Genomic DNA, 13,360 nt, shown 5'->3' on the forward strand with positions numbered 1-13,360 from the left:
ACGTCAGCTGAAGCTCATCAGTAGTTTGGTTTGCCTATAAATATGACAGTATTCTGTACTGTTATACTTGATCGTTTTGAGCGAGTTCTTCTCCTCAATTCATCCTTTCATCTTGTGCAACAAACTCTGGTGTATCAGGCTGAGGGGGAGTTTAGATTGTAAGCTTGCATTGTAATCTTTTGCTTTTATGTAAATCTTTTGACTCAATGAAAAGCAATTGTTTATCAATCTATACTTTCCTTTGATTGTGTTTACAAAGTTTGCTACTCATTTCCTCTGCACTTATTAATCGTTTTATGCAAACAACCACAATCATGATGGCCCCAGATCCTAACAGTAACTCCTTTTCAAAATATATACTTTTTCCAAATTAAAAAAAACAACTTAATTTAAATTTAAAGTGTAGAATAAATTACTAGTTGTGTAGGATAAATTACGAGTTGTGTAGGATATATTTCGAGGTGGGTAGGATAAATTTCGACTATGTAGGATAAAATTCTATAGTGTGTAGGGTATATGTATGAAAATTTTGATATGTGTAGGTTTTGTAGATTATATGTATGATAATTAATGATTAGTTGACTAATTAATTAAAGAGAGAAAAATTAATGATATGAGTTATAAAATAAATAGCATTTTACTAATATGCCCTTTCTTCTTTTTCTTCTCACATTAAATTTCTTCTCAAATGAATCTTCCCCTATATACGTAAGTATTTAAATAAGATCACACTTAATCTAAATAGTATTGAGTTATAATTAACAAATTATATTTTTTTGGAAGGTGACTTTCTATGTACTGGACCTATTGGTCACCGGGTTCATGTCGAAGACAATCCCCCGTCAGCCCCGCACTCTCGGACGCGATCGGGCTCCGGCCGCCGCGCAAGCTGACTTCCGCCCGAAAACCATACTGTCCCCACAGGAGAGACTCGCTGGAGTAACAGCTGGGTAAAACCGGGTTGCCCTCAAGACCGCACCATGCCTCGGTAGGATACGATCCATCATTGGGACGTCCCACCCCCCGTATGCAACACCCGGGAGTCGAACCGGCGACCTCCAAGGAGGAAGCCGGCCCAACCCAAACCACATGGGGATTGCCAAGTGAGCTAGGGGGCGGGATAATTAACAAATTATATACCTAAATAAGTTTATAATCTAAATAAGTTTATAATTAATAAATTCAAAAAATTAATGCAAGTCTAGAAAAATTATATACCTAAATAAGTTTATAATCTAAATAAGTTTATAATTAACAAATTCAAAAAATTAATGCAAGTCTAGAAAAATTATATACCTAAATAAGTTTATAGTCTAAATAAGTTTATAATTAACAAATTCAAAAAATTAATGCAAGTCTAAAAAAATTATATACCTAAATAAGTTTATAATTAACAAATTCAAAAACTTGATTTTGGACTGATCTAGCAACTTGAATCAAACCTCAGGGACGAATTTAGCAGTTTTACCCATTCATTAACTGAGGTTCTAACGGTGTTAATTTATTGGACTGAAATAGCAACAGAAACTAGGCTCAGGGACTGTTTTAGCAACAAAACTTGATTTTGGACTGATCTAGCAATTTGAGTCAAACCTCAGGGACGAATTTAGCAGTTTACTCTAATTAATATGAAATGTAATCGTTAATTAATTTTTATAAGATCTTATTTATCTTAATATTCGAACAAACCTGTAATAAAGTATTTACGTATTAAAGTATACATTTTTTGTTGTTTAGCCACTCGTGTATTACACGGGGACTTAGACTAGTACTAATATATACAAATATGCAATAACAATTTATTCTATGTTAAAAAAATTAAGCTATTTTTAGATAAGCTAAATACACGGTTAACCACCCATAACCGACCCGCTATAACCATCAAAACCGAATACCCATAACCACCATAACCGATCGGTTATGGTTATAGTTATCCAATAACCGAAAATTTTTTATTATGGGCATCAAAATATATATTGCATCCATCAACCAGTAAAGTCTTGACCATATTTCACAAGGGGATAATCACCATTGTGCCAATGGTGAACTCTCGAGACAATTGACAATCGTCTTGAAAAATCCCATTCAAAACAATTGCCAATTGTCAACAGGTCGTCGTTGGCACAATGCCGACCCCTTGTGAAACATGGCGAAATATTTTTACCTTTTTGTGATGCATGCAAAATGAAGGTACGCTCAAATTTATATAAAAAAAATGCATTTAAGTTCATCCTTATACATTACACTTGAATATGCAAACCTATTGGCAGAGTTTGAGGAAAAGGTGATTGTTTGACATGATGGTATGTTCCAAAAGTTTGAATCTTGTGAATTATGTCTTCTTTTTCATCATTTAGATCATATTGTCTGTATATATATTGTAGACAAATAAAATAAGATTAAAAACAAAAGCAGATTTTAGTCATTGATATGGACATGGGATGCCTTCATCTTTTCACACTTATGTGTGTATTGATGACATCTATGGACGTTGGTATCCTTAGTTCACGGGCAGTCCTCTAAAAATGCTTTAAAATACTATTTAAAAAGAATTTTTAATTTTACCTTTTTCTGTTACATAATACTGGTTATGATTATACTATATTAAACACATAGTATAAACTAAACTTTCTGAGTTCTCGTTAAAAATATGTTGAACTTTTACATGATTACAAATAGGGCTGTAAACGAACCGAACGAACACGAACAAGGTCTTGTTCATGTTCGTTCGTTAAGGAAATAATGTGTTCATGAACGGTTCATGAACACTTACCAAACGTGATTTTGTGTTCGTGTTCGTTCATTAAGGATATGAACGTGTTCACGAACACACATAAAATCCACGTAGATGGTGGATGCTAGAAATGTATGGCCGAGGGAGCAGCGCTAATGCTTAAATAACTAATAGTGGAACATATGTCAGTGTATTCATTGATGTAGAGCTGTAAACGAACCGAACGAACACGAACAAGGCTATGTTCGTGTTCGTTCGTTAAGGAAATTTGGATGTTTGTGAACTGTTCGCGAACATATGACGAACAGAAGTTTGTGTTCGTGTTCGTTCCTTAAGGAATTTTGGTTGTTCGCGAACAGTTCGTGAACAATAACCACGAATGCAAACGAACACAAACGAACACAAATGAACTTTAATTTTGAAAATTAAAAAAGACACCGTTAATCTTAAGCATTGTACACAACGAAAGTAGTTAAATATAACCATTTAGAGATTGAAGGGATGAATAATATTAGGTTCAATCGATTGGAGATAAGCAAGGAGCGTGATATCAAAAGAGGGAGAGGGTAGAGAGAGGAAAATAATACATATGGGGAAAGTAAAAAATTAATAAAACGTTAAAAACTTTTAGAAAAATAAACATAAAAAACCGAACACGAACAGACATAAACGAATGAACACGAACGAACATAAACGAACATATTACCGAACGTTCACGAACGCAGTCGAACGAAGAAGACCTTTGTTCGTGTTCGTTCGTTAAGCTTATCGAACGAAATTTTTAGTTCGCGTTCGTTCGTTAAGCTTATCGAACGAACATAAACGAACTTCCCGCCGAATGGTTCACGAACTGTTCGCTGAACGTTCGGTTCGTTTACAGCCCCACATTGATGTGAATAATGAGAAAGAAGGGGAAACGGTGCAAAAATAAGGTGAGAATATTGTTAGGGTATTAAATTAAAGAATATAAATGTTTAAATAAAATAAATAAATGTACAAAAATCATTCATGAACAAAATAAACAAACGGTCAAGAATGATTGTAAATGAACAAACGTTCATGAAAACCTTACCGAACGTTCACGAACACAATTGAACGAATGAGACCTTTGTTCGTGTTCGTTTATTTAACTAATCGAACGAAATTTCCTGTTTATGTTCGTTCAATTATTAAACGAACTTCCCACCAAACGGTTCACAAACGGTTTACTGAACCTTCAGTTCGTTTACAGCTCTAATTACAAATTGTTTTAACAAAGCCAACTCTTAAATTAGGTCAAATTAATATAACTAATTATGTTTGTTTATTAATATAAAATCCTTTAACTTTCATCATTCTCTTTTGTTTTTCATAGTGTACACTTTTTCAAGTTGAATAGTCAGCACTCATCTGCCCGACATGGGCGGACCTACTTTATGGGATGGGTGGGCGGCCGTACCCTTTGAAAAAAAAAATTAGTGGTATTTTTCGTGAAAAATCCCGACCGCATCCCTTGAAAATTTTCGTCCGCACCCCTTAGAAAAAATGTTAGGAATTTATATAAAAAAAATTATGAACACAGATTGAAACCCGATCAAATTATGTAAACAAGTTAGCCCACTAACCCCTGTAATAAAACTTAAATTCAATCCATCAAGCCCAATAACTTAATACCCATTCAAGCCTCATTCCAACTACTAGTTTTGTTAAATAAAATCAGTCCACGTAATAAAAAAACCCAAATCGTTGGTGGTTTTGTTGATTATATGATTGTTGGTTGGTAAAATAACAATACTAGGGCTTGAAATTCAAAATTTTAAATTGAAAATTAAGGAACATGTGCTATGGTTGAACACTTGAAGATCCTTGTTTATTTTGTATGTGATAGGATTAGGAAAGATCAATGAGTAGGGAAGTTATGTCGCGATTTCTCAAGAGGAAAGGGGTTGAGCCACTTTTTTTCGTTGGATTCTTCTAATTAAAGACCAATGTATGTTTTAGATAAGTTTTTTTGTTCTTTTATTTAATGATTAAGAGAAATAGAAGTAGGGATGATTTGAATGTTGATGCTTTTTTGTTTGTTAATGTGATAAGAAGTTAGGAACTAGGGTTTGATTGTTTGAAAATTGAAATGGACCCGACCCGATCTGATTCGACCCGCTATGAAACTTTGTTTGTTTGTTTGTGTTTACTTGTTTTACATGACCCGATCCGACCCACTATGAACCGATTTTTTTATATAGCTAGGGGTTTAAAATCTTTAAAAAATTTCCGCACCCCCAGGAAAAAAATCCTGGGTCCGCCACTGTTGCCCGAGTCCAAGCATGACTGAATTTGCAAAATCTAATTCGTCGACTAGGGAGGGATATTTCAATATCAATGATATCCCTTAAATTAAGCATTGTGTTTATTTAATATTTTCAAAAGAAATTCATCGTTCGAAAAAAAAAAATAATATTTTTCACATAATCATCCACTCTAATTCCTTTTAAACTCATTTTACTGTTGTTTTATGATTAATAAATTTAAGGGTTTTTTTAATATAAAAAGTTTGGTTTATTATTTTACTCTAATTCGTTTTTGACTTGACCATTGAATTTTAGATGGTCCTCTAAAAGACAAGTTTCTGAGTCTTTTTAGTATTGACCTTTACAAAGATTGTTTGATCCGAAATAAGTGGTATGGAAAGGCGGGAACAGGAAGCTGGTCGGTTCTTGATCAGAGGCTGTTGTAGTCGGCTGAAAGTATTGCTGAATGGGGCAGGCTTTTCTCGGTTTTGCAGCAGGTTACAGACTTACAGTCCAAACCCACCCAGATACATGGTCATGGTTTGGGTTTGGAGCTGTCCCATTTTCGGTAAAGTTGTAAAAAATTTAATACAGAAGCATAGAACTTTCGGTGATTGGTATAGATTCAAGTGGGTCTCTTGGGTTCCATTGAAATGCAACATCTTTGCTTGGAGGTCCGAGATGGATCGTATCCCTACGGCTCTTGCTTTAGCCAGAAGAAACGTGCACGTCGCCAACCAAGTTTGCGGTTTAAAGATGATTATAGTCTTTGACATTCGGGATTTATTGGAGCTGTATAAGCAAGTTTTAGGGGGCAAAGCTGGTAGAAAGCTGGTTCAAGGCATTATCATCGTTACTTTTGTGGGTCTTATGGGGTGTTAGGAATGATAAGATCTTTAACAATAAGGAGTCGAAGATGCATGAGGTTGTCTCGAGTGTCAAATCTTTGTCATTCCTTTGGGTCAAAAATAGAAGTAGATTAAAAAATTTAGTATGGAAGGATTAGGTTGTTTCTCCCTTGTATATGATGTAATTTGGTTGTTTGGTTGTCGACGGTCCTCGGTTTGAGGACTTGCCCATTTTTTATTGGAAGTTAAAGTTCAAAAAAAAAAAAAGCTTCCACAATGGTTGACTTTTATAAATTTTCAACTCGACGCTACATCAAATTACAAACTTTTTCAAAAACACTCATTTTTTTACATGAGTAAAATGCTAAAATCGTCCCTTAGGTTTGGACACTTTTGACAGTTACATCTAAAATAAGAATTTTTTTTGTAACTAAACCCTTGACGATTAGATTTCGTTGCTATTTCTGCCTATTTCGTTAACTCCATCCAAAAATTCTGTTGTTTTTTTAGAAAAGACCGAATTACCCTTTTTGCTTATAGAATCATTATTTAAAAAAAAAACATTTTTTACATAACATATAAAAATTAATAACATATGTAAAAATGTAAACCACCTCATTCTCCTCTTTCTCTCATATCTCTTTCTCTCTCTACAAACACAACACCACAACCACCATTCTTTGGCCACCATTGAATACCACCACTACTCCAAGAACCTCCACCACTGTCGCACAACCTCCATCTTAAACCACCACAACCGCACCACCTCCCTCGTAAAACCACCACAACCGCATCACCTCCACTCTAAAACCACCGTTGCTGCACCACCTCCACCCTAAAACCACCACTTTCCCACCACCTACACCCTCAAACCACCACCACTTCATCACCACTACCCTAAATCGAAATAGCAACAAAATCGATTTTGTTGCTATTTCCATCCAATTCACTAACCCCGTTTTAATTTAACGTCAACTTGAGGGGCATTCTAGACATTTTAGATAGTAGTTTTGTTTTTTAATTTCTTATAATAATTATCTTATGCCAGTTGCATTATGTTTTTATAATATTTTTAATAGTAAAAAAATATGGTTGATTAGTCTGACCTGAACCAATTACCCATTTGAATCACACTAAAATCATTGACTGCTGTAACAATTATTATCCCAATTCCACCGTACGGCAAACACATTAATGTTTTTCTATAAAAGAAGATGGTACATGTTGCAGTTGCAGATCACCAAAGATCCTCACTTGTTTTTTACGTTGGCTCAAAATATAGACGTTACATACATATATACGGTGTTTCAGTACAAAGATTATAACCCTATTTATGGAATGTTTTATATCAATGTATATGGTGTTTCAATATAATTATTTTTTTGGAAAAAGAAACTTATGAAGCCACGGGATGTGGCATATATATATATATATGTGTGGGTTTTATGAACCAGTAGTATCTACCTAATATCTATGTATAGGGGCGGATCCAACTCGCATTTGTGGCCCAGGAACTCAGTGCGTTTGAAAAAAATGAAAAAAATTAGTGAGAACCTTATAAAATTTAGAAAAAAAAAGTAGTGAGAATTCTATATTATATTGTTCCCGTTGTTTGTAACCGCCATTTGGGTTAATTACAGCCGTTCACAGTCATCAACTTTTAATCTCAGCCGTATAAAGTCACTAAATTCCTTCTAGAAGCAGCAGTTCATGGCAGTTCCACACTCTCTCACCCATGATCTTGCGGTTTCCTGCAGTTTATTAAGATGCACCAATCAGAATGCATTATTAGAACATGGGTCCTAGAAAAGTGCAAGTTATCAATTGACGGTTAGAAGGGTGTTCCTTATTTTCAGGAACTTAGTGGGGTAGTGGACACTTAACTGAATAGTTTGCTGGCTATATAATACGGGTTGAGGCAGCATAATCTTCCATTTATTTTTTTAATTATATATGCTACCAAAGTTTAAGCATTCGAATGGAGCAGATAAAGATGAAAGCAATGGAGCATATAAAGATGAAAGCAACAGATCTAAATTCCAGGGTATTTTACTTGATAAATTGTTTTGATACTTTTACCTACTAATTTGAGAGTTTCCAGGGTATTTAACTTGATAAATTGTTTTAATACTTTCACCTACTAATTTGAGAGTTTCATTTCATACCAGGTTGAGCCAAAAAAGGCCTTGCAACTGATGAGAACGTTGAGACCTGCAACCCGTTTACCAGTCCGTTGACATCCGACTTACACTGTGACCTGAAAGTGTAGGTTAATTATATTTAAAAATGTTAGTAATGAGTTTGATTTGTTCTCATGTAAATTTTTTTTTTCTTTTTGGAACATACAGGAAGATATGGGGTTAAAAAACACTACCTCTGCTGTCTAAATGGAAGATCATCATAAAAAGAACACAAATTAGTTGGCACAAAGGTACTCTTTCCATCATATTACACTTTCAGCTTTGAAACTCTTTAACACCTAAATTCTTAGGTCACTAATTCGAATTTCAAGCCAGAATAGTGAACCACTAATAGTTTCACCAGAAAACAGATCCTACGCTTGATGACATCAAGGTATAGCTAAATTACTTGTATCTAAAGTTGTTTCGGTTTTTTATTATTTCTTAACTAATCGTTTTTTTTTTTAAATTGTAGGAAAATAGTAATGATGTGCAAATCATTGAGTACGGTTGCCATTTTAGTCAATACAAATTTCAACTGCATCATGAGTTTAGTGTGAGGTAAAATATTTTTGTGACTTATGCACATGTTTTCGGTAATTAACCTGTTTTTAGGATCGAGTTTTTGAAACTGTTTATACACTACTAGAAAACTGGGTATTTGCGACGGCATTTACGGTCGCAAAACCATCGCAATTGCCCTGTTGCGACCGTTCTGCAACTAAACATACGGTAGGAAAAAAGTAGGTAACAAAATAAAATTTTTGTTATTGTTTCTCGAGTACATAAGGAAATCAAGATTCATCATAATTATCATTTAAAGGTTGTAATTTCAACCCGTTTACTTTTCAACAGGTCAAACTGGGTTGTGTTTTATCTCAAACAGGTAAAATGGGCCGCTCGGATTAAATGAGCTCAAAGACCCACACTAAAAAGACCCGTTTCAACCAGGACTCATTTGCCTTGTCACCCAACCCACCCCATCTTCCAGCCTCAGATTACCAATTATTGTCTCATGTATAGCAATTGACAACAAATACCTTATCTTTGGCACTATAGTCAGCATTATGCTCTAGTAATACAGTCGAAATGTCCTCAGCTCTACGTGAATGCCAAACGGAAAGATGCAACGGAGTCATGCCATCCTGCATAAGATAATCAGTCGAACAGGTTCACAGTTACAAAATGTAGTTAATTCCATAAGACTTTCTAAATCAATATTAACTATTACATAAATTTCAAAGAAAAGGTGCTTGTGGGTCTAGCCAACCCGAGAAATGTAATATTAACCAGTCTTGATATGTCACCCAACCGCCACAACCCCCCAAATTTTCCACCATTAAAACTCATCCAAATGAATAGAACACGCATCTACATGTTGTGTTCTGAACAGTTTAAGTTGTTTGACATGAGCTGAATGAATTGTCTGAATATAAGCATTTTTTTCATTTGAACTTTTTAACTAGTACGAGTTACTGATAGTATAACTATAAACTATTTTAATAATAACATATATACTGAAAAAAAGTGCCAATCAAATGATATTCGCCTAATCAAGATTTTTTGCTTACCAACCTTATTAATGGACCCAATATGTTCTATTCCTTGTGGTTACATAGGGATTGCTGCAATTATCTGCAAGATTAAAGCAACAAAAAAAAGTTAATGCCCTAGATGAGGATCACACAAATAGGCCCCCACCAAAGCAACCATGGTGATACCATCTTTAAATTGAAGCTGGACATAAAAAATTACCTCTGTACCTGAAGAACATTGCCGAAAATGTTTCGAGTCATCCTGCGATATAATAAAAATTGTTAAGTTAGGTAGACTATGACAACTATTTGTAGATTAAACCAGAAGAAGTAACTTTAATACCAAGATTAAAAAAGCAAAACATCAAAAACGGTCACTCGCACTTCCATATAAAAGCAATTATATAAGATCATCTATAAAATTTAGCTTACTTTTGTTTCAGAAAATGCAATAAGTGATTCAGTGCTTGATACAGATCAGATATAATCTTTGCCGATTCCCAGTTCCATCAGCGCTTAAAACCAAACATAATTTTCCTTAGGGGGGTGTGCATTCCTGCAAGCATGTAAATGGGAAGGTAACTTTTGAGACTACAAACACTTTTTGTGCAAAATTTATAACTAATATTAGTTTAATAATAATCTAATATTTTTTTAACCAAATAGATTTAGAGCATTCTATGTGTTAACAATACACTTTGGGCTACATGTAATTTCTATTCTTCTTACTTTGGTCTACATATTATTGACGTCACTTATTTACGCTCTCTCTGAATATCAACATCACACTCAGCTTCATTATAGATATCTCTCTCTTAATCTACAAACAATCACACAAAATCAATCTTAGAACAGGTTTTATCTACATATACACCTTAAAATCCTAACCCTAGGTGTTCCTTCACCTATTGTTCTTCCAATTTCATACTTTTGGACTACAATCAAATGCATCAAGATCAATATTAATCAAACCCCGTAAAGTTATATAAATGGCATAATTTTTTTTTTGGGTAAAGTAAATGGCATAAAAATTAGAGCAAACTAAATTAGTTAAGGGGAAGATATAATAAAAATATACCAGCCTGAGCAGGAGGGAGTTTACCGTCGTGATCTGCTAGTTTCCGGCCGGAGAATTTAGTTCACAACGCATTAGCGATAACCGAAAACCTGTTCTTCACGTTTTTATTATTTGTAATGGTGGAGTGGAGCTTTGAGGCCAATTGATGAAAAGAAAATGTGATGATAAGAGGCGGTTACCTGGCAGGAGTGAAAGGAGCGGCGGACTATGGTGGCATCTGATTCAATTGGTAGGGTTTGGATTTAGAAGATGGACGAATTGGGGATGTTTGGTAGGGTGCGAATGCTCTTGTACAGATAACGTCTTTGAGACTTTTTATTTATTTATTTAGGGGTGTTTGGATTCCTTCTCGAAAAGAACTTATTAATTTATATAAGTTTTAACTTACATATACTAATTTCTCAAAAACAACTTCTCAACACACAAAAACATGTTAAATAAGCTAACACAAACACTATAAAAACAACTTATTAACTTTATAAGTCAATAAGTTATAAATTGCTTCAAAATAAGCTAACCCAAATACCCCCTTAGTAATTTTCAAATGTGTCAAGACTTTTGGTCATAATTAGGTCATAAATAAAATAAGACCACCCGTAATGGGGTTTTTTGGCGTTTTTTCCTTAAAACGCCCAAACACGCCCATATACCGCCTCTGGGGGCGTTTTTCTTCAAAAATTGGGTTGGGGCGTGCTAAATTAAACGTCGAATCAAGATTTTGTTGGCCAATCACAAGTATCCTTCTTTTTGTTTGGCCAATACCTTTTTTTGATGATTTTTTATTTAATTCTTTACACCCATTTTAACATAATGCCTCACATCCCCACTACACCCATTTTCGAAAAAAACCCCCATAAATTTCGTGGCGTAAAATCACTTTCGCAAATAAATTTCGTTGCTGGCGTGGAGAGCCTATATGGTCTAATGGAACTTTCTGCAAAAGGGTTTTATATTTTATGGTTGACTGTTTTATTGAGAATAAGGTTGTTGTGGAATTAGAGAGATTTAAGTTGAAAACCTTTCCAAGTATTCCACATGCTGACTTTGATGGAAATTTAGTTGTTGTACATAAAGAGCTTCATATGTTTGCTAGTCATGGGTTTTCTCATTGGACTGGACAGTTGATTTGTGGATGATGGAAGGTGAAAGTTGGGTGAAATTATGAATTTTTCTCCCATACAGCCTATTATTTTATCATGCTCTATCACACATATTATAAGTACTGGCTGGTTCCTTGTGGTATCGAATGATGGAGTTGCCATTGAAATAGACACGACAATGAAAGCGGAAGATTGTTACTATCCTGTACTTTGGTTTCTGTAGGTCCCCTTGATGTTATGGATCTTCACAGAATCGTCTTTCCAATCAAGAGTGCGGAATCCTCTTGATCAGAATAAGCAGAAAACGTGTAGAAAACAGAAACAGCAATTCCAATCAAACCGGGTTTTTATTGATTATCTATCAATACTGATTACAATCAATCCAAAACCCTAACCAACACTCAATTTCGTCCAAAGCCTATTGCCTCTCACGAATTTCTCACCACTGTTTTGGCTGATTTACTGATCACCCTAAACCCTAAAGCCTAACCTTGTTTATATTAGACAAGGTTTACAACTGGGCTAGGGCAAACATCATGGGCTGCGAATTGGACAGGCCCAATTCGCCCCCCATCACCCAATCCTTTGGGTTTAGTTAGCCCAAACATTACAACTAACTATCACAAAGCTAAACCCGCTAACCGTTTATCGTTTAACTAATTACAAGATATCCAAAGACCAAATCTAAGCTGTTGTCACAAACATGCACCAACAAACTCCCCCTTGACAATAGCTTCATAAAAACTTTGTCTTGAGTCAAAACTTTGTCTTCAGTCTTCTTGCAATCTTCAAGTAGTCTTGCACTGTCTTTGGTCTTTGGATAGCTTCAGCTTCAATAGCTTCTGTCAGCAACAGACTCCCCCTAAGCTGATGCATCCAATCACCAAATCTTCACTACGTTAGCACTTGAGTAAACTCCAGTTTAGCATTTGCACAGCAATCTTCAAACTCTTCAATTTTGTCTGCAATATAGAAAGGAGGTTCTACGATGCATCCAATCAAACTCTCATCTTCACACTTCACAGCAACTTCTCAGCAACAAACTGCTTCAATCTGTATACTATAAAACAAACATCTCGAGAAACCATAAGAATTTTTCAACATAAGTTAAATAAATTATTATTTTTCAAGAGATTAATTAAACTGTATAACAGATTAAGCTTTTTCAACTTCATCACCAACACGCAAAACTTTTTGTTCAACACATAAGAACCTGTCTGATTTAAAATTTTTGAGCTCACTTTCTAACACCGTCTCCCCCTATCAGTAACAATTCCTCCACGAATAACAGTTTTCCGTACGTTAAGAATTTTAAACAGAAAAAGACACTATTTTTGGATTTTTATATTTTCTGAAAGCAAGTAAATAACAAAAACAATAAACACTCTATTTTTGTGAGAATCACTGGTAAGAAGATCATATCAGCACAATCAAACTATTTCACACAATTAGATAATTCTTTATTCAAATTTTAGTGAAAAGCAGTTCAAGACGATTACCAGTATGTTTGTCCACTTAAACAAAATGCATGAACATTTCAAGTACCATTACCATATGATACGTTAAGGTAATTTTATTTTCTGAAATATTAGTGTGTCCCACTTCAGGATATACCCCG

General features: G+C 34.6%; 1 long non-coding RNA gene across 2 annotated transcripts; it reads right to left on the minus strand.

Annotated features, from left to right (window-relative positions):
* Nucleotides 1-7,431: 7,431 nt before the first annotated feature.
* On the minus strand, nucleotides 7,432-10,931 carry LOC110909693. 2 transcript variants are annotated; one of them, XR_004880843.1, is made up of 8 exons: nucleotides 10,822-10,931; nucleotides 10,667-10,731; nucleotides 9,997-10,120; nucleotides 9,785-9,826; nucleotides 9,605-9,664; nucleotides 9,070-9,174; nucleotides 8,015-8,106; nucleotides 7,432-7,600 (listed from the first exon to the last, which is right to left on the minus strand). It is a non-coding gene; the product is annotated as an uncharacterized LOC110909693 (long non-coding RNA). The 2 variants fall into 2 exon arrangements; XR_004880844.1 differs by having other exon boundaries at nucleotides 10,643-10,731.
* Nucleotides 10,932-13,360: the final 2,429 nt, after the last annotated feature.

Source organism: Helianthus annuus, chromosome 15 (assembly GCF_002127325.2).
Source record: "Helianthus annuus cultivar XRQ/B chromosome 15, HanXRQr2.0-SUNRISE, whole genome shotgun sequence".
Lineage (NCBI taxonomy): Eukaryota > Viridiplantae > Streptophyta > Magnoliopsida > Asterales > Asteraceae > Helianthus > Helianthus annuus.